Here is a 26,584-nt window from a genome sequence, read left to right as displayed (position 1 = left end):
ACAAAGCTGAAGGCATCACGTTTCCAAACACTATTACAAAGCTATATTAATCAAAAGAGTGTGGTATTGGGATAACAACAGACACATAGATCATGGAACAGAAAAGAAAGCCCAGCAATAAACCCATTAATTAAACAGAGGAGCCAAGAATACACATTACGGAGTGGATATCATCTTTTTCTCCCCATGATGTCCTACATCTTTTTTTGTTGAGTTGAACTATACTTAATTTACAATGCTGTATTAGTTTTAAGTGTACAGGAAAGTGATTCAGTTTTATATATATTCTTTTTCAGATTCTTTTCCATTATAGGTTAACACAAGATATTGAGTATAGTTCCCTGTGCTATACAGTAAGTCCTTGTTGTTTAAACAAACATAGTAGTGTTTATATGTTAATTCCAAGCCCCTAATTTATCCCTCCCCTTTCCCTTTTAGTAACCATAAGTTTGTTTTGTGTCTGTGAGTCACTTTTGGTTTTATAAATAAGTTCATTTGTATCATTTTTTTTAGATTCCACAAATAAGGGATATCATATGATATTTGTTTTTCTCTGACTTATTTCAATTAATATGATAACCTCTAGGTCCAGCCATGTCGCTACAAATGGCATTATTTCATTCTTTTTCATGGCTGAGCAATAGTCCATTGTATATATACATCACATCTTCTTTATCAATTCATCTGTTAATGGGCATTTAGGTTGCTTCCATGTCTTGGCTATCGTAAATAGTGCTGCTATGAACACTGGGGTGCATGTATCTTCTCAAATTGGAGTTTTCTTCAGATATATGCCCAGGGGTGGGATTACAGGATCATATGGTAACTTTATTTTTAATTTTTTAAAGGAACATTTATTTTTTTTTTATTTATTTGTGGCTGCATTGGGTCTTTTCTGCTGCACACAGGCTTTCTCTAGTTGCGGCGGGCGGGGACTACTCTTCGTTGTGGTGCATAGGCTTCTCATTGCAATGGCTTCTCATTGTGGAGCATGGGCTCTAGGTGCGTGGGCTCAGCAGTTGTGGCACGTGGGCTCAGTAGTCGCGGCTTGCAGGCTCCAGAGCACAGAGCACAGGCTCAGCAGTTGTGGCGCACGGGCTTAGTTGCTCCGCGGCATGTGGGATCTTCCCCTTCCCACAGGGCTTGAACCTGTGTCCCCTGCATTGGCAGGCAGATTCTTAAGCACTGTGTCACCAGGGAAGTCCTGGTAACTCTATTTTTAGTTTTTCAAGGAACCACCATACTGTTCTACATAGTGGCTGCACTAATTTATATTCCCACCAACACTGTAGGAGCGCTCCTTTTTCTCCACACTCTCTCCAGCATTTATTATTTGTAGACTTTTTAATAATGGCCATTCTGACTGCTCTGAGGTGACACTTCATTGCAGTTTTGATTTGCGTTTCTCTAATAATTAGTGATACTGAACATCTTTTCATGTGCATGTTGGCCATCTGTATGTCTTCTTTGGAGAAATGTTTACTTAGGTCTCCTGACCAATTTTTTTTTCTCTTGATATTAAGCTATATGACCTGCTCATATATTTTGAAAATTAATCCCTTGTCAGTACATTAGCATGCTTGATACTATCCCAGAGGTCTCCTAAACTGTCCTCATTTCTTTTCATTGTTTTTTCTTTTTTCTATTCAGTGTCAATGATTTCCATTACTGTCTTCCAGCTCACTGATCCATTCTTCATCCTCATTTAGTCTACTATTGATTCCTTCTGATATATTTTTCATTTCAGTTATCGTATTCTTTAATTCTGTTTGATTGTTCTTTATATTTTCTTTATTTTTTGAATTTTTTGAATTTACTTACTTTTTTATACAAGTTCTTATTAGTCATCAATTTTATACACACCAGTGTATACATGTCAATCCCAATCGCCCAATTCAGCACACCACCATCCGGCCCCCCTCGCCCCACGGTTCCCCCCCCGGGTGCATACGTTTGTTCTCTACATCTGTGTATCAACTTCTACCCTGCAAACCAGTTTATCTGTACCATTCTTCTAAGTTCCACATACATGCGTTAATTTATTTGTTTTTCTCTTTCTGACTTACTTCACTCTGTATGACAGTCTCTAGATCCATCCACATCTCAAATGACTCAATTTCATTCCTTTTTATGGCTGAGTAATATTCCATTGTATATATGTACCACATCTTCTTTATCAATTCGTCTGTCGATGGACATTTAGGTTGCTTCCATGACCTGGCTATTGTAAATAGTGCTGCAATGAACATTGGAGTGCATGTGTCTTTTTGAATTACGGTTTTCTCTCGGTATATGCCCAGTAGTGGGATTGCTGGATCATATGGTAATTCTATTTTGTTTTTTAAGGGACCTCCATACTATTCTTCACAGTGGCTGTATCAATTTACATTCCCATCAAAAGTGCAAGAGGGTTCCATTTTCTCCATACCCTCTCCAGCATTTGTTGTTTGCAGATTTTCTGATGGTGCCCATTCTAACTGGTGTGAGGTGATACCTCATTGTAGTTTTGATTTGCATTTCTCTAATGATTAGTGATGTTGAGCACCTTTTCATGTGCTTCTTGGCCATCTGTATGTCTTCTTTGGAGAAATATCTATTTAGGTCTTCTGCCCATTTTTGGATTCGGTTATTTGTTTCTTTAATATTGAGCTGCATGAGCTGTTTATATATTTTGGAGATTAATCTTTTGTCTGTTGATTCGTTTGCAAATATTTTCTCCCATTCTGAGGGTTGTCTTTGCGTCTTATTTATGGTTTCCTTTGCTGTGCAAAAGCTTTGAAGTTTCATTAGGTCCCATTTGTTTATTTTTGGTTTTATTTCCATTACTCTAGGAGGTGGATCAAAAAAGATCTTGCTGTGATTTATGTCAAGGAGTGTTCTTCCTATGTTCTCCTCTAAGAGTTTTATAGTATCTGCTCTTACATTTAGGTCTCAAATCCATTTTTTTTTTTTTTTTTTTTGGCGGTACGTGGGCGTCTCACTGCCATGGCCTCTCCCATTGTGGAGCACAGGCTCCAGACGCGCAGGCCCAGCAGCCATGGCTCACGGACCCAGCCGCTCTGCGGCACGTGGGATCCTCCCGGACTGGGGCATGAACCCATGTCCCCCGCATCGGCAGGCGGACTCTCAACCACTGCGCCACCAGTGAAGCCCTCAAATCCATTTTGAGTTTATTTTTGTATATGGTGTTAAGGAGTGTTCTAATTTCATTCTTTTACATGTAGCTGTCCAGTTTTCCCAGCACCACTTATTGAAGAGACTGTCTTTTCTCCATCGTATATCCTTGCCTCCTCTGTCATAGATTATTATTTTTTTTGTTTTGTTTTATTTTTGTTTGTTTGGTTTTTTGTGTGTGTGGTACACGGGGCTCTCACTGCTGTGGCTTCTCCCGTTGCGGAGCACAGGCTCCGGACGCGCAGGCTCAGCAGTCACGGCTCATGGGCCCAGCCGCTCCGCGGCATGTGCGATCCTCCTGGACCGGGGCACAAAGCCACGTCCCCTGCATCAACAGGTGTACTCTCAACCACTGTACCACCAGGGAAGCCCTGTCATACGTTATTTAAACATAGGTGCATGGGTTTATCTCTGGGCTTTCTATCTGGTTTCATTGATCTATGTTTCTGTTTTTGTGCAGGACCATATTGTCTTGATTACTGTAGCATTGTAGTACAGTCTGAAATCAGCGAGTCTGATTCCTCCAGCTCCATTTTTTTCCCTCAAGACTGATTTGGCCATTCGGGGTCGTTTGTGTCTCCATACAAATTTTAAGATTTTATTGTTCTAGTTCCGTAAAAAATGCCATTGGTAATATTATAGGGAATGCATTGAATCTGTAGATTACTTTTGGAAGTATAGTCATTTTCAAAATGTTGATTCTTCCAATCCAAGAACATGGTATATCTCTCCATCTGTTGGTATCATCTTTAATTTCTTTCATCAGTGTCATAGTTTTCTGCATACAGGTCTTTTGTCTCCCTAGGTAGGTTTACTCCTGGGTATTTTATTATTTTTGTTGCAATAGTAAATGGGAGTGTTTCCTTAATTTCTCTCAGATTTTTCATCATTAGTGTATAGGAATGCAAGAGATTTCTGTGCATTAATTTTGTATCCTGCTACTTTACCAAATTCATTGATTAGTTCTGGTAGTTTTCTGGTGGCATCTTTAGGATTCTTTATGTATTGTATCATGTACCTGCAAACAGTGACAGCTTTACTTCTTCTTTTCCAATTTGTATTCCTTTTATTTCTTTTTCTTCTCTGATTGCCATGGCTAGGACTTCCAAAACTATGTTGAATAATAGTGGTGAGAGTGGACATCCTTGTCTTGTTCCTGATCTTAGAGGAAATGCTTTCAGTTTTTCACCATTGAGAATGATGTTTGCTGTGGGTTTGTTGTATATGGCCTTTATTATGTTGAGGTTGGTTCCCTCTATGCCCACTTTCTGGAGAGTTTTTATCATAAATGGGTGTTGAATTTTGTCAAAAACTTTTTCTGCATCTATTGAGATGATCATATGGTTTTTATTCTTCAATTTGTTAATATGGTGTATCACATTGATTTATTTGCATATACTGAAGAATCCTTGCATCACTTGGATAAATCCCACTTGATCATGGTGCATGACCCTTTTAATGTGTTGTTGGATTCTGTTTGCTAGTATTTTGTTGAGGATTTTTGCATCAATATTCATCAGTGATATTGGTCTGTAATTTTCTTTTTCTGTAGTATCTTTGTCTGGTTTTGGTACTAGGGTGATGGTGGCCTCATAGAATGAGTTTTGGAGTGTTCCTTCCTCTGCAATTTTTTGGAAGAGTTTGAGAAGGATGGGTGTTAGGTCTTCCCTAAATGTTTGACAGAATACACCTGTGAAGCCATCTGGTCCTGGACTTTTGTTTGTTGGAAGATTTTTAGTCACAGTTTCAATTTCATTACTTGTGATTGGTCTGTTCATATTTTCTACTTCTTCCTGGTTCAGTCTTGGAAGGTTATACCTTTCTAAGAATTTGTCCATTTCTTCCAGGTTGTCCATTTTATTGGCATAGATTTGCTTGTAGTAGTCTCTTAGGATGCTTTGTATTTCTGTGGTGTCTGTTTTAACTTCTCCTTTTTCGTTTCTAATTTTATTGATTTGAGTCCTCTCTCTCTTTTTCTTGATGAGTCTGGCTAATGCTTTATCAATTTTGTTTATCCTCTGAAAGAACCAGCTTTTAGTTTTATTGATCTTCGCTATTGTTTTCTTTGTTTCTATTTCATTTATTTCTGCTCTGATCTTTATGATTTCTTTCCTTCTGTTAACTTTGGGTTTTGTTTGTTCTTCTTTCTTTAGTTCCTTTAGGTGTAAGGTTAGATTGTTTATTTCAGATTTTTCTTGTTTCTTGAGGTAGGCTTATATTGCTATAAACTTCCCTCTTAGAACTTCTTTTGCTGCATCCCGTAGGTTTTGGATCGTCGTGTTTTCATTGTCATTCATCACTAGGTATTTTTTGATTTCCTCTTTGATTTCTTCAGTGATCTCTTGGTTATTTAGTAACGTATTGTTTAGCCTCCATGTGTTCGTGTTTTTTACGTTTTTTTCCCTGTAATTCATTTCTAATCTCATAGAGTTGTGGTCAGAAAAGATGCTTGGTATGATTTCATTTTTCTTAAATTTACTGAGGCTTGATTTGTGTCCCAAGTTGTGATCTATCCTGGAGAATGTTCTGTGCGCACTTGAGAAGAAAGTGTAACCTGCTGTTTTTGGATGGAATGTCCTATAAATATCAATGAAATCTATCTGGTCTATTGTGTCATTTAAAGCTTGTGTTTCCTGGGCTTCCGTGGTGGTACAGTGGTTGAGAGTCCACCTGCTGATGCAGGGGACGCGGTTTCATACCCTGGTTCAGGAAGATCCCACATACCGTGGAGTGGCTGGGCCTGTGCGCCATGGCCGCTGAGCCTGCGCGTCTGGAGCCTGTGCTCCGCATCGGGAGAGGCCACAAGAGTGAGAGGCCGACATACTGCAAAAAAAAAAAAAAAAAAAAAAAAAAAAAAGCTTGTCTTTCTTTATTTATTTTCATTTTGGATGATCTGTCCATTTGTGTAAATGAGGTGTTAAAGTCCCCCACTATTATTGTGTTATTGTCGATTTCCTCTTTTATAGCTGTTAATAGTTGCCTTATGTATTGAGGTGCTCGTATTCTGGGTGCATATATATATTTATAAGTGTTATATCTTCTTCTTGGATTGATCCCTTGATCATTATGTAGTGTCCTTCCTCGTCTCTTGTAACATTCTTTATTTTAAAATCTATTTTATTGGATATGAGTATAGCTACTCCAGCTTTATTTTGATTTCCATTTGCATGGAATATCTTTTTCCATCCCATCACTTTCAGTCTGTATGTGTCCCTAGGTCTGAAGTGGGTCTCTTGTAGACAGCATATATATGGGTCTTGTTTTTGTATCCATTCAGCAAGCATGTGTCTTTTGGTTGGAGTATTTAATCCATTCACGTTTAAGGTAATTATCGATATGTATGTTCCTATGATCATTTTCTTAATTGTTTTGGGTTTGTTTTTTTAGGTTCTTTTCTTCTCTTGTGCTTCCCACTTAGAGGAGTTCCTTTAGCATTTGTTGTAGAGCTGGTTTGGTGGTGCTGAATTCTCCTAGCTTTGGCTTGTCTGTAAAGCTTTTGATTTCTCCATTGAATCTGAATGAGATCCTTGCTGGGTAGAGCAATCTTGGTTGTAGGTTCTTCCCTTTCACCACTTTATGTATATCATGCCACTCCCTTCTGGCCTGTAGAGTTTCTGCTGAGAAATCAGCTGTTAACCTTATGGGAGTTCCCTTGTATGTTATTTGTCGTTTTTCCCTTGCTGCTTTCAATAATTTTTCTCTGTCTTTAATTTTTCCCAATTTGATTACTATGTGTCTCGGCATGTTTCTCTTTGGGTTTATCCTGTATGGGACTCGTGGTGCTTCCTGGACTTGGGTGGCTATTTCCTTTACCATGTTAGGGAAGTTTTCGACTATAATCTCTTCAAATATTTTCTCTGGTTCTTTCTCTCCCTCTTCTCCTTCTAGGACCCCTATAATGCAAATGTTGTTGCATCTTATGTTATGTTGTCCCAGAGGTCTCTTAGGCTGTCTTCATTTCTTTTCATTCTTTTTTCTTTAGTCTGTTCCACAGCAGTGAATTCCACCATTCTGTCTTATAGGTCACTTATCCGTTCTTCTGCCTCAGTTATTCTGCTATTGATTCCTTCTAGTGTAGTTTTCATTTCAGTTATTGTATTGTTCATCTCTGTTTGTTTGTTCTTTAATTCTTCTAGGTCTTCGATAAACATTTCCTGCATCTTCTCGATCTTTGCCTCCATTCTTTTTCCGAGGTCTTGGATCATCTTCACTATCATTATTCTGAATTCTTTTTATGGAAGGTTGCCTATCTCCACTTCATTTAGTTGTTTTTCTGGGGTTTTATCTTGTGCCTTCATCTGGTACATAGCCCTCTGCCTTTTCATCTTGTCTATCTTTCTGTGAATGTGGTTTTTGTTCCACAAGCTGCAGGACTGTAGTTCTTCTTGCTTCTGCTGTCTGCCTTCTGGTGGATGAGGCTATCTAAGTGGCTTGTGTACGTTTCCTGATGTTCTTTATATTTTCTAATTATTTGTTGAAAATTTCTAATTTCTCACTCTGTGCATTCATTCTCCTCCCTAGTTCTTTGATCATCTTTATGATCATTACTCTAAATTCTTTCTTGGGTAGATTGCCTATCTCCACATCACTTAATTCTTCTTCTGTCATTTCACTTTGTTCCTTCTTCTGAAAATATTCCTCTGTCACCTCATTCTGTCTAAATTGCTATTTGTATTTTTACGTGTGTGGTGGGTTGGTTACATTTCTTGACCTTGGAGAAGTGGCCCTCTGTAGGAGATGTCCTATGCATCCCAGCAGTGCACTCCTCTCTGATCACCCAAGGGCCAGAGGCCAGCTGGTCCCAGGGTGGTGTCTGGCCTGTGTCTGCAGGCTGTGGGACTGTAGTTTTCTTGCTTCTGGTGTCTGCCCTCTGGTGGGTGAGGCTGGTCTAGAGGCTTGTGCAGGCTTACTGGTAGGAGGGGACTGTGCCTGACGCCTGGTGGGTGGAGCTGGGTCTTGGTCCTCTGGTGGGCAGGGCCATGTCAAGGGGTGTGTCTAGAGGCAGCTATGGGCTCAGAAAGTCTTTAGGCAGCTTGTCTGTTTATGGGTAGGGCTGTGCCCCTGCCCAGTTTGTTCTTTGGCCTGAGGCCTACCAGCACTGGAGCCTACAGGCTGCTGGGTGGGGCCTGGTCTTGGCGCCAAAATGTCAGCCTCTAGGAGAGCTCATGCAGATGAATACTCCCCTGTATATTCGCCACCACTGTCTATGTGCCCAGGACTACAGTCTGACTACTGCCGCCTCCCAGCTTCCCAGAAGATGCTCTAAGACGAGCAGGTAGGTCTGGCCCAGGCTCCTATCAAATTACTGCTTTTGCCCTTGGTCCCAGTGTGCATGACATTTTGTGTGTGGCCTTTAAGAGTGAGGAGCTCCTGCAGTCAAGCCCCACTGGCCTTCAAAGCCAAATGCTCTGGGGGCTCCTCTTCCCAGTGCCGGACTGCCAGGCTGGGAAGCCTGACATGGGACTTGGAACTCTCACTCTGTGGGAGAACCTCTGTAATATATTCTCCAGTTTGTGGGTTGCCCACCTGGGGTGGGTATGGGATTTGATTATATCACAAGTCCATCCCTCCGACCAGTCTAGCTGTGGTTCTGTCTTTATGTCTTTATCTGTAGAGGATCTGAGGATCTTTTCTGGTAGCTATCAGTCTTTTTCAATGATGGCTGTTTTGCAGATTGTTGTGATTTTGGTGTGCTCGTGAGAGGAGGTGAGCTTAGGGTCCTTCTACTCCGCCATCTTGACCACTCTCCAGGGAAGTATAGCATCTTAAATAAATGGTGCTGGTAAAACTGGACAGCCATATGCAAAAGAATGAAACTGGGCTACTACCTTACATCATACACAAAAACTAGCTCAAAATGGATTAAAGACTTGAATGTAAGACCTGAAACCATAAAACCCCTAAAAGAAAAGATAAGCAGTAAGTTCCTTGACATGGGTCTTAGCAATAACTTTTTGGTTTTGACACAAAAAGAAAAGGCAACAAAAACAAAAATAAACAAGTAGGACTAAATCAAACTAAAAAGCTTCTATGCAGGAAAGAAAACCACCAAAAAAATGAAAAGGCAATTAATACTGAATGGGAGAAAATATTTGTACATCACATATCTGATACGGGGTTAATATTCAAAACATATAAAGAATTCATAAAACTCAAAAGCAAAAGAACAAACAATCTGAATAAAAAATGGGCAGAATATCTGAATAGACATTTTTCCAAAGAAGACATACAGACAACAGATACATGATTAGGTGCTCAAAATCACTAATCATCAGAAAACTGCAAATCAAAACAGTGATATATCAACCTCACACCTGTTAGAATAGCTACCATCAAAAATACACACAATAATAAAGTGTTGGCAAGAATGTGGAGAAAAGGGAATCCCTGTGCATTGCTAGTGGTAATGTAAATTGGTTCAGTCACTATGGAAAATAGTACGGAGGGTCCTCAAAAAGTTAAAATCAGAACTACCATATGATCCAACAATTCCACTTCTGGGTATTTATCCAAAGAAAATGAAAACACTAACTGGACAAGATACATGCACCCTGATGTTCACTGCAGCAATATTTACAACAGCCAAGACATGGAAACAACCTAAGTGTCCAAGTGTCCATCAATGTATAAAGAAACAAATAAAGAAAATGTGATACATACATACACACACACATATATATGTATATATATGGTGGAATATTATTCAGCAATAAAAAAGGAAATCCTGCCATCTGTGATAACTGTATGGACCTTGAGGGCATTATGCTAACTAAAATAAGGCAGAGAAAGATAAATACCATATGATCTCACTTATACGTGGAATCTAAAAAGAAAAAAACACAATAAGGACAACCAAGCTCATAGACACAGAGAACAGACTGGTGGTTGCCAGAGGCAATGGATGGGGGTGGTGCGTGAAATGGATGAAGGGAATTGAATATAAAATAATGTCATGGGATGTAATGTACAGTATGATGACGATAGTTAATATTGTATATTTGAAAGTTGCTAAGGGAATAAAGTTCTCATTACAAGAAAAAAATTTTGTAACTATATGTGGTGATGGATGTTAACCAGACTCACTGTAGTGATCATTTCACAATATACACAAATATTAAATCATTATGCTGTACACCTCAAGCCAAAATAACATTATGTGTCAATTATATCTCAATTTTTTAAATTCCCCTTTTAAAAAAAGAAATAAACAAATTTGGGAGTCATTAGCATTTAGATGCTATCTAAATCCAGGTGAGTGAATTATTTCACAATAAAGTGATGACAGTGAAAGAACAGAAGTTGTGCAAGGACTGTAGCCTGGAGTATGGATGGCGAGATGAAGAGAAACAAGCAAAAAAGTGAGAACAGAAAACTAGGAGAAGAAACAAACTATGAAATTCTGGAATGAAAAGTAAAAAGCATGTTTCAAGGAGGATAGAGTGGTAAAATGTGTCAAATGCTACAAGTTTTGTCATGAAAGATGAGAACTGAGAGCTGACCGAAGTTACAGAGGTCACCAGAGACACTGGCAAGAACAGTTTCAGTGAAGTTGATATGAAGCAAAAGCATGACTGAAGCCAGATCAAGAAGGAATGGTAGGAGAGCATTATAAGTAGCAAATATAGAGAATTAGGACAATAATGAAGGGAATGAAAATGTCGAGAGGATTTTTTTTTTCCTAGCATGTTGATGGTAATAATCCAAGAAAGGGAAAAACTATGATGCAAGAGGAAGATAAGTGAGTAATATGAAGACACTATAGGAAAACAGAAGGTGTTATGTCTATGTAATAAAAACCTCAGGGGTATGGGGGAGCAGGAGGGTGAGTATACCAGGGCTGACCTCCCAAAACTACCTCAGGGCAGATCTCTTTGAGATACCTTTCAAAGATGATTTGATGTGATGATGAGTGTGGGTAATACCAGGCCCATGGAACGAAGAAGTTTGGCAAAGGCAAAAATCCTAATGGCAATTATTTATTTCTCTTTCCAGTAGGCCATCATATTTTTGTTTCCATTATTTGCATGCCTAAGAAATTTTGTTTGTTCTCAAACCTATTAAGGTTAGTAATATCTGATACTGTATTCATATAATTCAGTTAATTACAATATAAAACAATCAGTGCAAAAAGAAAAGGTATTTCCCTGAAAATTCAATGCTTCTGAAAAACTTGATAAAAGTGGGTTTTTAAAAAAACTTACTGTTAAATTAGATGTAGGTAAATTATATGTAGGTAAAACAAGTATAAAATACTGGCAGGAAACATGATAAAAAATGTACTGGGATCTGCACCCAGAAATTTTAGTAAGTGGCTAAGTTCTGGCACCAATTTAAAGAATCTGATATGAAACTTCTATTCGGGGAGTTTGTTCAAGAAAAACAACGTGTGTTCAAGAAAGACAACAATAATTTCCAATTAGGGAATCCATCCTCAAAGAAAAAGTATGGATTGGCCCTCGCAAACACATTAAAAACTTGCAAATGAATGTGAAAGTTTCAATTTATTAAATGCTTACATCTAAATGTGTATGTCTTTTTTTATGATTTCCCATTTTGAACTAAAAGGATCAAATAAATAGCTATCAGCTCCAAATGCACTGGAGAAGTTTTCGTTCCTGTAAATTCTACAAATAACAGAAGCCATTTTTAAAAATTTAAGTATCCACATTTAAATATTCTAAATAAAACGGTTAAGATACTTTCCCTTCTTCCTTAAATAGTTGCCTTTTTTCTGATACTCAGAATCACCTAACAAATCAATCAGATATTTCCTATGTATTAGCTTTATGGCCATAATACGGTGATGCTTTCATTAAATGACTAGGACTTTGTCCCTATGTCAAATGGCACCAGCCAGACAGCTTTCAAGTTTTCCAGTTCTCTCTCTTATGAGAAGGCTTGTAGCAGTGACCTGCTTGCTGCCTGAATGCTTACTTAAAAATAATCTTTTTAACATTATTGACCTAAATAAATGGCTTTTTTCTTTACAGGCCTACTTATTCCATATTTTAGCAAAAGTCACCTTTACAATGCTCATTAAGAAATTTCTTATTTTAAGTATGAGTAAGGCAGAGTTAATATTTAGAATTTAAATGTATTAATAAGTCATTTTATGTGTGGTAAAGATGCGGATTATTGTTTTTACAATAATATAATTATTTCACAGCTCCAGCCTTAACATTAAAAATCACATTAAAAAAAAGATCGTGGGCTTCCCTGGTGGCGCAGTGGTTGAGAGTCCGCCTGCCGATGCAGCGGACACGGGTTCGTGCCCTGGTCCGGGAGGATCCCACATGCTGCGGAGCGGCTGGGCCCGTGAGCCATGGCCACTGAGCCTGCGAGTCCGGAGCCTGTGCTCCGCAACGGGAGAGACCACAACAGTGAGAGGCCCGCGTACCGCAAAAAAAAAAAAAAAAAAAAAAAAAAAGATCGCCATTTAATTGTTAACTTATTGACGATCTAGAGTCTGTGGTAATTATATTATGATTAGAAGTTACATTCGGCATAGCAAAAAAGGATTTGAGAGGATCTCAAGACAAAAAGTTATCACTTGACTCTGGAAAATATATTTTCATTTTGTGACCCAAATAGTTTTGTTTGTTTGGGTTTTTGTGTGGAAGGTACTAGGCTATATTCAAGTCTGCTGAGTAGAAGTAATCAAATCACTTAATTCTACATAAAACTCAGAATTTTTCTTGTGAATTACTACTAAGCTTTTTATCAAGCTGCCTTAAAAATGTTAACTAATCTTCAGCTGAACCAGTTTATTAACTTCAGGCTTAAAACTTCCTTACTTAAAAAAAAATTAAGCAAGATCACTAATTATTCTCCCTGTCTATATCCAAACACCACTAGCATAAATGAATTAGTTATTTTGAACATTAAAAAACTTACTCAGTTATAAAGGATAACTAAAAATGCATTGAAAAATTAAAATTATTCAATACAAAATATAGACTAGAATAATGTAAACTCTAAGACTAAATAATATAAATTAAAGTATGAAAACTTGATTTTCAGGTAATATTTTGATCCTACAAGGTCTTACATGTGCTAAGTTCACAACTAAGAAATGATAACGTCTCTCTCTTCTCCCTCTACATCTTCCACAGTGCTAAGAGAGATACCTTTCTGAAATCTAAATCTAACTAAATCTAATTATATCTCTCCCCCTTTCTAAATACTTAATCTTAAAACCCCATAACTTGGGACCTCCCTGGTGGCACAGTGGATGGGATTCTGCACTCCCAATGCAGGGGGCCTGGGTTCGATCCCCGGTCAGGGAGCTAGATCCCACATGCATGCTGCAAATAAGAGTTCGCATGTCACAACTAAGGAGCCCGCCCGCCGCAACTAAGACCTGGTACAACCAAATAAAGAAATAAATATTTAAAAACAAAAACAAAAACAAACCTATAACTTTAATGATGTCCCATCACCTGCAAGCTTCTTCACTGCTTATCTAATCTAAGCCTCATCTTCTAACGTTATTTGCTAACACTTCCTACAATGTCCAAGTTCCTTAAGCCTGACTGTCCCTTCCCACTTTGCCTACCTGGCCATACTTCAATTAATTCTTCAAAACTTTGCTAAGATGGCATGCCCCCCCCCCCAAAAAAAATTTGCTAAGATATCAACTTGTTTAATCACTAATATTGATTGACTATGATTACACTACCAAGTTTAAGGTCCAGTGACATGTGTTGTAAATATGTAACTTTTAGATGAAAAGATGCAGGCAGTCCTTTCCCTCAGAGAGTTTAACAATATGATGACTTTCTCCCTAAAACCTTACCCCTCTGAGCTACCTTTCTCAGAGCTACCTCTTTACATTAAATCTAATTCTTCTGATGTACTTATCATACTTTATTGTAATTATTTATATGACTCTTTCCTCCTACTAGCCTGTGAACAGGGAGAAAAGTAACTGTTATTTATCTCTATAGTCTCAGCACCTGGCCAAATGAATTACCAATAGTAGTTGCTCAGTGCTACAATGAATTTTATGAGCAAAAACAATTTGCCAATGCAAGGAAAATATCTTTTACGGTCATACTTTGCCATTATATCAACATATGTAAATGAGCTTTAATTTTAATCTATAATATAGAAAAAATAATCTATGAATTAATTGTGAGTCTTCCTAACAAATGATAACTCTAAAATACAACTTTAGCCCTGTGTTTCACAGTTACTACTATCATCTTGGATGGGACAATTCTTCATTGGAGTGAGGCTATTCCAAACCTTGCAGATGGTTAATACTGCTGGCCTTGCACTCTCAGTGTCAACAGCTGCCCTTTAGTCACTATGGAATCAATACATCCAACATACTTGAAAGTGCCCCCTAGGTGAATAATTCTCCCTTGATAACTCCTGCTTATTTCAACTTTGTGACTTTGTTCAACTTTATTTGCAAATAAATCTACTCCATAGAGAATGTTGCTGTGTATCTTTAAAACTAAAAATTAAAATACGTGTAAAATAAAAAATTTAATATAAAATCATTTCTTTGTATATGAGGTATAGATTTAATATTTAGCCTCTCTACCTTAAAGAGATATACATAAGCAAAAGAAAGACTAAACAATTTATTTAAATATAGGATGAAATCATACAGAGTCCAATTTGGGGCGATACATGGGCTATATTACTAAGGCTTTGAATGGAATGTCACATTTGAGAGAGATGTGCATAGACTCAGATATGACCAGACAGCTTCAATGAACTGCTTGGAAAAATCAACCTGGAACCCTGCTTACAAGGTCCCAGGCAAAGCAGTTTTTAAAAAGAAATTATATGGTCAATCAGTATTCTTGCTGTACTTATAAATAAATCAGGCCAAGTTTAATATAAACAAATTTGTTTCACTATGATTATCTTTGGGGAAAAGTGGGGTAATTGTAGAGAGAAAAATTATGTTTGCACCTTTGTAGACATTAGATTCTAGTCCTGTTAACTGCCTTTGAGCTTTTGTTATATACCTGTAAACTGGACTAGATCCGAATTCTTCTAGTTTCCTCAAATATCTGGCTAGACTCACCAAACTAATGTTTCCCATTTTCTCCCACACTTCTGATTGGAAATCACCAAGAATAAAGTCAACCCTGGAGCCCCACTTACCAACTGCTCCTAACCACTGACACTGCTGCAAAACTAGAAAGTATTGAGCCTTGGGTACACATCTCACAGCTGAAAAAGGCCCCACCTGATACCTGGTCCTGTATAAACAATGGAGACCTACAAATCAAACTGATGAGGAAAAGAAGTAGCTGATATCGATGTAGACTGCTTCTGCCCAAGATGCCGGATCAAGACTCCCTACTCTAGCTAAACATGAAACCCTTTCTTTTTTTCTTTCTTTCCTTTATTCTGACATTGGCCTGGAAAGATAATACCCTCATTTGTATCTCCCAGGCCATTGCTAAGGGAAGTAATCTTTGGATTTAGAATAACTCTTTATTTCAGGCTAGAAGAAAATCGAACTTAACTCCTGGCTTGAATGGACAATTGTGCCCTGATAGGATTTATCTTTGTCTGTGATTATCATTATCCTTGGGCTTATGAATGCTTAGATGACCAGTGCACAGCTGGGCAATGCCTCTTAGGTTATTTAACTGTGCCACTCACTGTTCTAAAAAAAAAAAAAACCTACCAGGAGGATTTTCATGATACAGGGTTCGCTTCCTTTGGCAGGGCTGTATTTCCCTGGTTAGGAGTAAATATGAATGAGAATATAATCAGAAGCCTCTCCTTAACTCTTGAACGTACTGCAGAATCCGCTGCTGCTAAAGCATTAGCTGCCCAGCAAAGATCCTAACGCTCTCTAGCCAAAGTTGTTCTTGAAAATATAATAGCCATTGATTATCTTCTAGCTAAGCAAGAAGGTGCTAGGGCCACCACCCCCCGTTGTATCTGGATTGACATTTCTGGGAAAGTTAAAACTCAGTTACGTAAGACCATTGAGCAAGCCACTTGGCTTAAAAGGGTGACTCCAAGACCCCCCCTTCAAGGGGGTCTTTGATTGGTTTGAGTCCTGCAGACCAGGGCTCTGAAGTGCACTCCAAACACTGGGAATTATCCTGCTCATAGTTAAATCAAAATAATCTCCCTGGCACTGTATTCTCTCAAAAATTTTAAATGCATTTTGCAGCAGCCAACTGCCAAGCAAATGATATCCCTAAGACTGGAATGTCAGAAAAGTAACCAAAAGAATGACCAACTTAAAATTCATGAACCTGGAACTGTGACCCATAGATGTCATAGAGATTAAGCAAAAACTTCATGCCACGCCAAGGATCAGTAGCTGAGAGTGACACTAATACATTAATTTTTAATCACATCTCTCTGTTAAGCTGAGAGTCTGATCAAAGGGGAGGGAATTGTTAAAGAGGAAACCACTGGCCCAAAATGGCATCACTTGTGCAAAAGCCCATAATTTTACCAAACCTAGACTTAATACCTGACAATTGCAGTTATGCTCTTCCCCAGAAATGTAATCTTAATCAACCAGTTTAGAATTTTCTGGTTGGCAGCAATGAGGTAATCTGTCACATGGGCCCTCTCCATCCAACCTGCACCCCGCCCCAACCCTGCCCCCTGCCCCCAGAGGAAAAAGAAGCAATCTGCACCTAAAAAATCCCTGCCTTCCCTTGACTTCAAAAAGATGTCCTGGTCTAAAAGTAATTCTTTCTTTTCTTTTGCTAATAGCTCCCTTGCCCCACCCTTCCATTTTGTACAACCCCTTGGAGTGCCCTTCTAGTTGCTAATGGGATGCTGGCTGATTCATGAATTGCCTAATGAAGCCAACTAGACCTTCAAAAAAAAATTTTAGTAACGAAAAATAAGAAAAATTTGCTAGGGCTTCCCTGGTGGCGCAGTGGTTGACAGTCCGCCTGCCGATGCAGGGGACACGGGTTCGTGCCCTGGTCTGGTAAGATCCCACATGCCGCGGAGCGGCTGGGCCCGTGAGCTGTGGCCGCTGAGCCTGCGCGTCCGGAGCCTGTGCTCCGCAACCGGAGAGGCCACAACAGTGAGAGGCCCGCGTACGGCCAAAAAAAAAAAAAAAAAAATCAAGTAATCAGCTCAATAGATGCAGAAAAAGCATTTGAAAAAAAATCAATAATCCTTCACGATAAAAATTCTCAGAAAACTAAGAATAGAATTGAACTTCTTAAACTTCACAGAGGGCAATTCTGAAATAAAACTACAGCTAACAACATACTTTATGGTGAAAGATTGAATGATTTCCCCTGAGACAGGGAACAATGAAAAGATAACTGCTCTTAACCCATCTATTAAATGAGCAGGAGTGTGTGTGTGTGTGATTGTGATAAAATTCACCACTGTAATTTTAGAGTGTACAATTCAGTGGCATTCAGTGCATTCACAATACTGTGTAACCATCACCACTATGTAGTTCCAGAATTTTTCATCACCACAAAAGGAAATCCTGTACTCCCCATTTTCTGCTCTCTCCAGCCCTAGGCAACCACTAATCTAATATCTGTCTCTATGGATTTGCCTCTTCTGGCTATTTCCTATAAATAGAATCACACAATATGTGGCTTCTTTCACTGAGTATAATGTTTTCAAAGTTCACCCATGTTGTGACATATATCAGTACTTCATTCCTTTTTATGGCCGAACAATATTCCACTGTATGGAGAGACCATATTTTGCTTATCCAGGCATCTGTTGAGGGACAGGTGTGTGTATTTTAACAGAAAGATAGCCTTTATCCTCAAGGAATGAATCTCTATGGTGGGATTTCAAGCATAACATCAAACTGGAGATAAGACAGTTGGCAGCAAGGGCCTTTCTCAGAACTTTCAAGTCACAATTTAGAAATCACTTGTTCTGTGACTAGCTCTGTGGGAGTGGCAATGAGGCAGGATGTCTAATGGTACATGCTCCCCACAGGTGTCAAGGCTTCCAAACCACTTCTGCCTGGTAGGGAGGTTACTACAGGACGGCATCTGGCAGGCTCTTGGAATCAAAGCTTACATCTCAGGCTACTCACCCCCCATTTCACTGGGGGAGGACATGTCATAAGAATAACTAGGTTTCCACACACAGGCTGTTTGCACAAGCATAAAGGAAGGGAGGATCTGAGTGATCCCCTGGATAATTTAATCCCCATGTCAGCCCAACTGCTGTCTTGGGTTCTCTCCATAACATATATACACACATAAAATTAATTACACAACTTCTAATAATGCACCAAATAGGTCCTCTTAAAGGTAGTTAAATCAGTCCAGTTTGAAAACATTTGGCTGGGCCAAGCTTTCTTTGTGAGGCTAAGTACTGTAGTGGTTCAGAACAAAGGCTTTAGAATCAGGTAGACCTACATTCAAATAGTGCCTCTGCTACCATTAGCTCTGGGAATTTAAACAGGAGATACAACCTCAATTTCTTCACCTATAAACTGGGAACAGTAGTTAACAGTACCAAACTCAGTGCATTCTCACCACCATATGTGAAGAATGCAGCATGGTGCCTAGGAGAAGCAATTTTTAATGTGATTATTAAAAATCACCGTCGTCAACGTTTACTGAGATTTTATGAAAGGACAGACTAAGGATCGCAACTGCCAACTCTACGTTATTCGATACAATTAAACCATGAGCTTAAATGGTTCAAATTTATCCCATCATCTTACATTCCTACAGATTTCATCCAGTAGCTGAATTTGGGGGATGAAAAGAAAAAGGACCCACACAGAACTTTCCCAGTTGAAGACATTTTTATTTCGGTACGCACCTGAGTCCCTGGCAGGACAGGCCTGTCCTCCGCGGGAGGACATGTCCTCCCCCTCCTTTGGGAGAGGATGGGGGCCCTGCCCTGAGGGGGCAGCTGGGGGATGAGGCAAAGTGTGACAGTGATAGGTCACAATGAGGCAAAGGGCTATGCGACAGTGATAGGTCACAAAGGGCCCAGAGGATAAATAGGCTGTGCCAGGGGGTTAGGCTGAGAAAGTGGTTACTTCTCTCACTAGGACTGAAGTTTACCACACCCTCTTGGGGAGATAAAAACCCAGAAGCAGAAGTGAGGGGAGGCAGAGGGGGAGCCTACCATACCCTCTCTACACACTTGAAGAGATTCAGCCTGGGGTCCAGGCGCCCTACAGCGTCCCCGCTGTGATCATCTGTGCCCCTACCCACACCCCTGCCTCTGGGAGACCCTGAGGCAAAGCTGGGGGCCTGTGGGGCGGGCTTGGAAGACCTGCCGTAGGGCCGCCTGTGTGTGACTTACGAGCACCGCAGCTCGCTCTTCTGCCAGTGAGGCCGAGGGAGGGAAGAGCCAGGGGCCCACCTTAACCGCGCTGCCTGTCGTGATCAAAGGCAGCCATGAGTGGGGACTCTCTGCTCCCGTATCACACGGCCCAGAGCAGCACCGGGGTGGGCCTGCTCAACACCACCACGGGGAAGCTGCAGCAGCAACTGCGCAATGGCGAATATGACATCTTCAAGTACGCACCGATATTCGAGAGCGACTTTATCCAGATCACGAAGAGGGGAGACCTGATTGACGTGCACAACTGTGTCTGCATGGTGACCGTGGGCATCACATCCAGCAGCCCCGTCCTCCCACTCCCAGACACCATGCTGCTGGCCCGATGGGCCACCGACTGTGAAGAGCACGCTGAGCACGGCCAGGCCGCCAAGGGCAAGAGCCACGAGCCTGCAAAGACCTTAGAGCTCACCAGGCTCCTTCCCTTGACGTTCGTGAGCATCTCCACTCACAATCGCGAGAAACAACAGCTGCGTGTGAAGTTTGCCACTGGCCGCTCCCGGTACCTGCAGCTGTGTGCCCCTCCGGACGCACAGGAAGACCTCTTCACCTCTTGGGAAGAGCTGATTTACCTCCTGCGACCACCAGTGGAGAGTTACAGCCGCACCTATGCCGTTCCAGCCTGGGACATGATCGGCCTGCCTGTGTTCGAGGAGGAGGAGGACGGCAGGAGCCCAGCAGTGGAGGATCTCCAAGGAAAGTGGGATCAGGACCAGGTGAGCATCTGCAGCCTCCACACGTGCTCTGAGCTGTCCGGGGCCACGTCTGCCGCTTTTGCTGGGGGGGAGGGGATCCAACTGGACTCCCACAAGCCCGACACCATGCCCGATGTGGCCACTGCAAAAGCAAAACCTACAGTGCTTGACAAAGCGTCAGCATCGCGGGCAACGACAAAGGTGGAGACAGCAGGGGTGGCAGGAGGCACCGCAGCGGGTGCTTTGAGCGTGGCAGTGATCAAGTCTCCTGCCCCTGAAGAGCAGAGCCTGGCCACAGCAGCCACAGCCAGCAACGGTCCAGGAGGAAGCAAAACCAACATAGCCACTGGGGGCACTGCCAGAACATCCCTGAGGAGCAGGAAAACGGTGCTGCGAAAAATTCAGGGTATGCTTGGCAGGTGCCGCGAACTATTCAGGGGCTGCTGAAGGAAGAGCCGACGAGGAGGACGAGGGGACCCTCATCTCAACCTTGCCACAGGAAGGCAAAGTGAGTGAACAGGATGGCAGCTCACAGAGGGTGTCCCAGGCCCGCAAGGGAAGAAGGGAGAGAAGGGAGCACTGGGGAGAGGACAGAGCTCTTACGAGCCCCTCGCTCTGCAGTTCAGTGGAAAGCCACCACAAGGCAGCGGGGAACAAGACCATCCAGAAAGCAGCTGGCCCGTGCTCAGGCGGCCGCAGAGCCACTAGAGATGACCAAAAGGACAAAGGCCACGGCAGCCCGGGGGGCAGCGAGCAGGGCACTGCTCACAAAGACATCAGCCGTGCTCCCATCACCAACGAGTCCAGGACCTCGCACAAATCGGGCAGGAGCTTATCTACAGCGAGTTCAGGTCCCACCACCGAGAGACTCAGCAGGATCAGCTCTTTCTTCAGGAACGTCAGAGCCAGCCTTACTACAAAGACAGTGGCCTCCTCACGTGATAAATATGTGAGCATCATGGCGAAGCCAGTGGAAGGGATCCGAATGGAGGCCATCGTAGAGACAGCAGAGAGTGGCCAGGGGCTGGAGATCACTGGAGGTGTGACATCTGAGACCGTGTAGCCAGTGACCGTTGAAGCCCATCAATAGTACTAGAGCTGGGAGCTGCAAAGGGGACCAGGGCTCAGGGAAATACCCCTGGAGAGCCCATTTCAGCTTCCTTACTGCAATTTAAATAAAAAACCAAACAATCTGAGAATGCATGCAGTGTCTTGTCGGAATTTCTAGGTCCCGAAGCCCAGCCATAGCCTCACAGTGGATTCTGTGATGTCAGCTGTGCCACAGTCTGAGACCCAGTGTCCAGACAAGGGCAGCCCCACCTCACACACATGCTCAGCGCCAACAGCAGTGCTGCATCTGGCCTCCACTCCTTTCTGGCTTTGCCCCCCAGGGCCATGGCTCAAAGTCAGACTATGGTCTGGGAAGCTCTCCTTCACTATCCCCCTATTCTTTTTATAAACGCTTATTTCCCCTGAAGGTCTGTAAACAAAGCAAGAACAGGACTCATGTCCCCTCGGGCTATTCAGTGGACAGAAGTATTAGCTAGCAATCAGAACCGCAAGCACTCTCATCTAGACTTAGCCATTCCCTGCCCAGGTATTAGCTCGCAATCAGAACCGCAAGTATTAGCTAGTGTGCCATCGTAAGCATACCACTCGATGACATTTCACAAGATAAGCAACCCCACGAAACTAGCACCTGGCGAAGAATCAGAACATCACTGCAACTCTGGAAGTGCCCCCCTGCAGTCACTCAAGGGTAACCACTACCCTAGCTTCCAACACCATAGATGAATGTTGTTTGCTTTTTCAACTTTACATACTGGAATCACATAGCATGTACTCTTTGACTCTGGTTTCTTTCCCTTAACGTTATATTTATGAGGTTTGTGCATGACTTTCCTGGCGATCGTCCATTTATTTTCACTGCTATACAGTATTCCATTGTGTGATGATACTACAACTTATTCTGTTATTGATTTAAGCTATTATCAGTTTTGGGCTATTAAAAATAGTGCTATTATGAACATTTATATACAGATCTGCTGGTAAAAATATACATAAACTTCTGTTCGGCATATACATAGGAATGGAATTGAATATATGCATATGTTCAGCTTCTGATTATACTGCCAAGCTATTTTCCTTCCAAAATGACTGTGGAAATAATAATTCCCACCAGGAATGTATTAAAGTCCTGGTTGTTCCACATCCTTGCCAACATTTGATACTGTTTAGCTCTTTCCTTTTAGCCATTCAGGTGGGATATAGTGACTTTTCTCCCTTTTTCATGATAAAAATATACTTAAAAATATATAATTGGGCTTCCCTGGTGGCGCAGTGGTTGAGAGTCCACCTGCCGATGCAGGGGACGCGGGTTCGTGGCCCGGTCCGGGAAGATCCCACATGCCGCGGAGCATGGGCCCGTGAGCCATGGCCGCTGAGCCTGCGCGTCCGGAGCCTGTGCTCCGCAACCGGAGAGGCCACAACAGTGAGAGGCCCGCGTACCGCAAAAAAAAAAAAAAAAAAAAGTAATGCATTAAATATGCTATGGTCTGAGTGTTTGTGTCACCACCCCCTCCAAATTTATATTGAAATCCTAACCCCAGTGTGATGGTATTAAGAGGGAGGGCCTCTGGGAGATAATTAGTGTAACCAGCCCAAACTGACCCTATCCTGTTTCTAGAAGGATAACTGAGTTGTTTTTTAAGAGACTACAGAACAAAACCACCAATCATGCAGCTGAAGCATGTGCAGAGGAGAAAATTTTGACCTCAAATACACCTGGAACCAAAGTTTATCCCCCCGCTCCATGGAACCAAAGGACCGGGACATGACCGGAACGAGAACACCAGAACCCATTCAGAAGCAAAGGGTCCATCGTCCAGGAAGATGTGATGTTGAAGCCCCTTTACCATAAATGGCCAGGTTCCAAAGCTCTCCAAGTGGAAGATCCACATACCAACCCTACCAGCTAACTCATAAAAGCTTGACCGAACCCTAGATCTTAGAGACAGATTTGAGCCTTGCCAGCTCACATCACAATAAAGCTTCTTCTTTTCTCAAAAGCCTGTACCATAGTACTGGCTACTATGTGAATCAGGCAGTGACCCCTTGCTAGCTAACATTAGGACATGAGGACAGAGCCCTTATGAATGAGATTAGTGCCGATATAAAAAGAGGCCCCAAAGAGCTCCCTTGCTCCCCCAACCACATGAGGACACAGCAAAACAAGATGGCCATGGTCTATGGAACCAGGAAGCAGGCTGTCACCGGACTTGGAATCTGCCAGCGCCCTGATCTTGATCTCACAGCCTCCAGAACTGTGAGAAATAAATTTCTGTGGTTTACAAGCCACCCAGTCTATGGTATTCTGTTACATCAGGCTAAACGGACTAAGACAGAATATAATACTAGTAATAAAGTCACAAGAGACAACGTGAAAATGCCAAAGCTGATGCCTCTGCTCCAAGTTATCAGCCACATTATGAGGAAAAAACAAGGATGACCTCAGCTAAAAATAACTATGAGTTTAACAATACATCATTTGAAATATAGATATCTGCTATTGTTAACAACTACCCCCCTACATGTTCAATGCACTTTGAGAAACTGGTTAATAATATAAAGTCTTCATCATTAGCAAAATATTTTAGGATCCTATTTATATCATCTTTATCTCATTTTATTTTCATTTATATTCATTAGTACATCATATATCCTACATACTATATTAGAATATTATTAAATTTATGTAGTTCATTAAGAATGTACATATATTGGTGATCTATGCTCCAAAAAATTTTAACTGATAGGGAAGCACAATCAAAAATAGTTCAGAACAAGACCATTAATATAGAAGACTGGAGGCTAAAAATCATGTAGTCTAAGAAGAATTAAGAATGAACCAGATTTAAAGACAATACCCTAACAAAGGTCACCCAGCAAGAAGCAATTACAGTTGACCCTCAGTATCTACAGGTTTCATATCTGCAGGTTCCATACCTGCAGGTTCCACATTCACAGATTCAACCAACCGAGGATCAAAAAATCGTTGGAAAAAAAATTCCAGAGAGTTCCAAAAAGCAAAACTTGAATTTGCCCCAAATCCAGAAACTATTTACATAGCCGTTATGTTGTATTTACAACTATTTACATAGCATTTACATAGTATTAGGTATTATAAGTAATCTAGAGATGATTTAAAGTATACAGGCATCCGATTTTAACCAGTGAGAACACCGAGACCCAGAGAGTCGAGATAACTGGCTGGAGATCATCCCATAATGATACATCACAATCTTCACACTGATAGGGGAGATGTTTGATGCTGTCACTGGAAACCTTCCACAATCCCTCCCAGAACTAGCCTTCCCGGGATTCATAAACATCAGTTAACTCCCAAGAAAGGACACAATATGCAGAGATGTCCTAACTCAGTATATTTTTTAAAAGTGATACATTTGGCTTGGGCTTATCTTAATGGCTAGTAGGAGAATCATGGGGAAGGAAATCAACCAGTTTTGGTATTCTGTGCCCCAACTCAAAAATAAAATAGGTGTTATTTTAAAGTCAAAATATATATATATATATATATATATATATATATATATATATACACACACACACACACACACACACACACACACATACATACAGGAGGATGTGCCTAGGTTATATGCAAATACTATGCAATTTTATATAAGGGTCATGAGCATCCACAGACTTTGGTATCCACAGGGGTCCTGGAAACAACGCCCAACCTAGGGACTACTGTTTTGTTAATCAACCACTCAAAGGAAAACCAAGTAAAAGCTCTCCAAAACTAAACAAAAAATAAATCTATAAGATAGATTCAATATAAGAATTAAAATTTTTAAAGGCAACAACCAGAGGAAGGAAACTTTAATTTAGGTTTCTAAAGCAAAAAATTCCAAAAGGTATGCTATTTCTTAATTACAAAAAAACGGGGGAAAAAATGAAGGAAGCAAACTTCTAGCAATCTCTAATAATTCCTATTCCCAATATGGACATTATCAGATTTATCTACATTTCAAGAGGAAAACAAAAAATGCAAAGAAGCACGTTTTAAAAGCTGCTAACTAGCCTTAAAACACGACATTTTACATTTTAAAATATAACTTTTCTTTTTTTTGGCCACGCCATGTGGCTGGCAGGATCCTAGTTCCCCGACCAGGGATCGAATCTGATCCTGGAAGTGAAAGCGCTGAGTCCTAACCACTGGACCGCCAGGGAACTTCCTAAAATTTAACTATTCTAAAACATTTATTTCTTGACATGATAAACAAATAACAGTCTGGTTAAATTTAATAATATTTTAATACCTTCTTACAGAGTTTAAGATCTGTATTTATTTTTCAAGGTTCACTTAAATAACATGTAAAAAAAATTTTGACCACAGGAGGCTAACATCAAAATAATATCAAAACTCATCCCCTAGAAAAACATGTATTATTTTAATACCTACAAATGAAAAGCACATTATAAACATTTTAATGTATAATAATATGGAAATGGAAAGTGATCTAACCGTTTCACAAGAATGAAAATCTCTTTCCCAAGCTATTAGAAAAGCTCTTTCATCATAGTGTAGCTTTCTAGGCAAGTGAAGAAGTCTGAAGCAAAGGAGTTAAGTTGTCGGCTTTTTTTTCCCTCCCTGTGGGAGCCTGTGGGTGGGTGGGGGTGTGAGGGCCTCTCGGGGCTCAGCATGGACCCAGCCCTGTGCCCCCTCCACCCCGAGCCCCTGCACACGAGCACTGCGCTGGTCAGCGTCTGCCCAGGTGGGCAGCAGCCTCACCTTGGCCTTCTTCACACGCTCCACGGCCTCAGCATATGTTCCTAGGGGCTGGTGCCGAACACCTGCACAGGGCGGGCAGGTTTGAGGGGCCAGGTACCGCTGAAGCAGGGCTGACTATCGTCCTGGGGGCCTCACGGGGTTGGGGGAGCACACACAGGTGATGAATAAAGGTGTCTGTCTATCGGTTAGTCCTTTCTACTTTTTTTAAGGCCTCCTAGTCAACAGGCCTTATGTCGCCTGCTTATTTCTATTAAAACAAGAGTAGGAATGGGACACAACAACTACAGGTGATGACTTAGAATGCACATTAATTTCAGTTACTGGCCATCTTAAAAGTTCCCTAGTCTGCTTCTGTTTCTATGGTAACAAAGGTAGAATCAGGAAGCAGAAGCAAATACTTTAACAGTTAAATAGTGAGAGTCAAGTATTGAATGGCATATACAGTAATTTCATTTTAAGAAAATCTAAAATGTAAAAAGGAAGAAGGGAATCATATTTCATACAATCTTAAAGACTCAAAAGGAGGAGCCTACCAGTCCAGTATTTTTCCCTTGATTGTTTTAATTGAGAATTATTTACATTTTACTTTTAACTTTTCTAAAAA

The 26,584-nt window shown here is 40.9% G+C and overlaps 1 protein-coding gene and 1 pseudogene across 20 annotated transcripts in view; one reads left to right on the top strand and one right to left on the bottom strand.

Moving 5' to 3' along the window:
- Positions 1–26,584, bottom strand: part of BAZ2B (bromodomain adjacent to zinc finger domain 2B) — a 382,464-nt gene that overhangs the window by 245,033 nt on the left and 110,847 nt on the right. The window lies entirely within an intron of this gene.
- Positions 19,524–22,510, top strand: LOC132428158 (Golgi-associated RAB2 interactor protein 4-like; annotated as a pseudogene).

The sequence above is a fragment of the Delphinus delphis genome, chromosome 7 (assembly GCF_949987515.2).
Source record: "Delphinus delphis chromosome 7, mDelDel1.2, whole genome shotgun sequence".
NCBI lineage: Eukaryota > Metazoa > Chordata > Mammalia > Artiodactyla > Delphinidae > Delphinus > Delphinus delphis.
The sequence above is the reverse complement of the archived record's forward strand: the minus strand, read 5'-3'. Positions and strand labels throughout refer to the sequence as shown.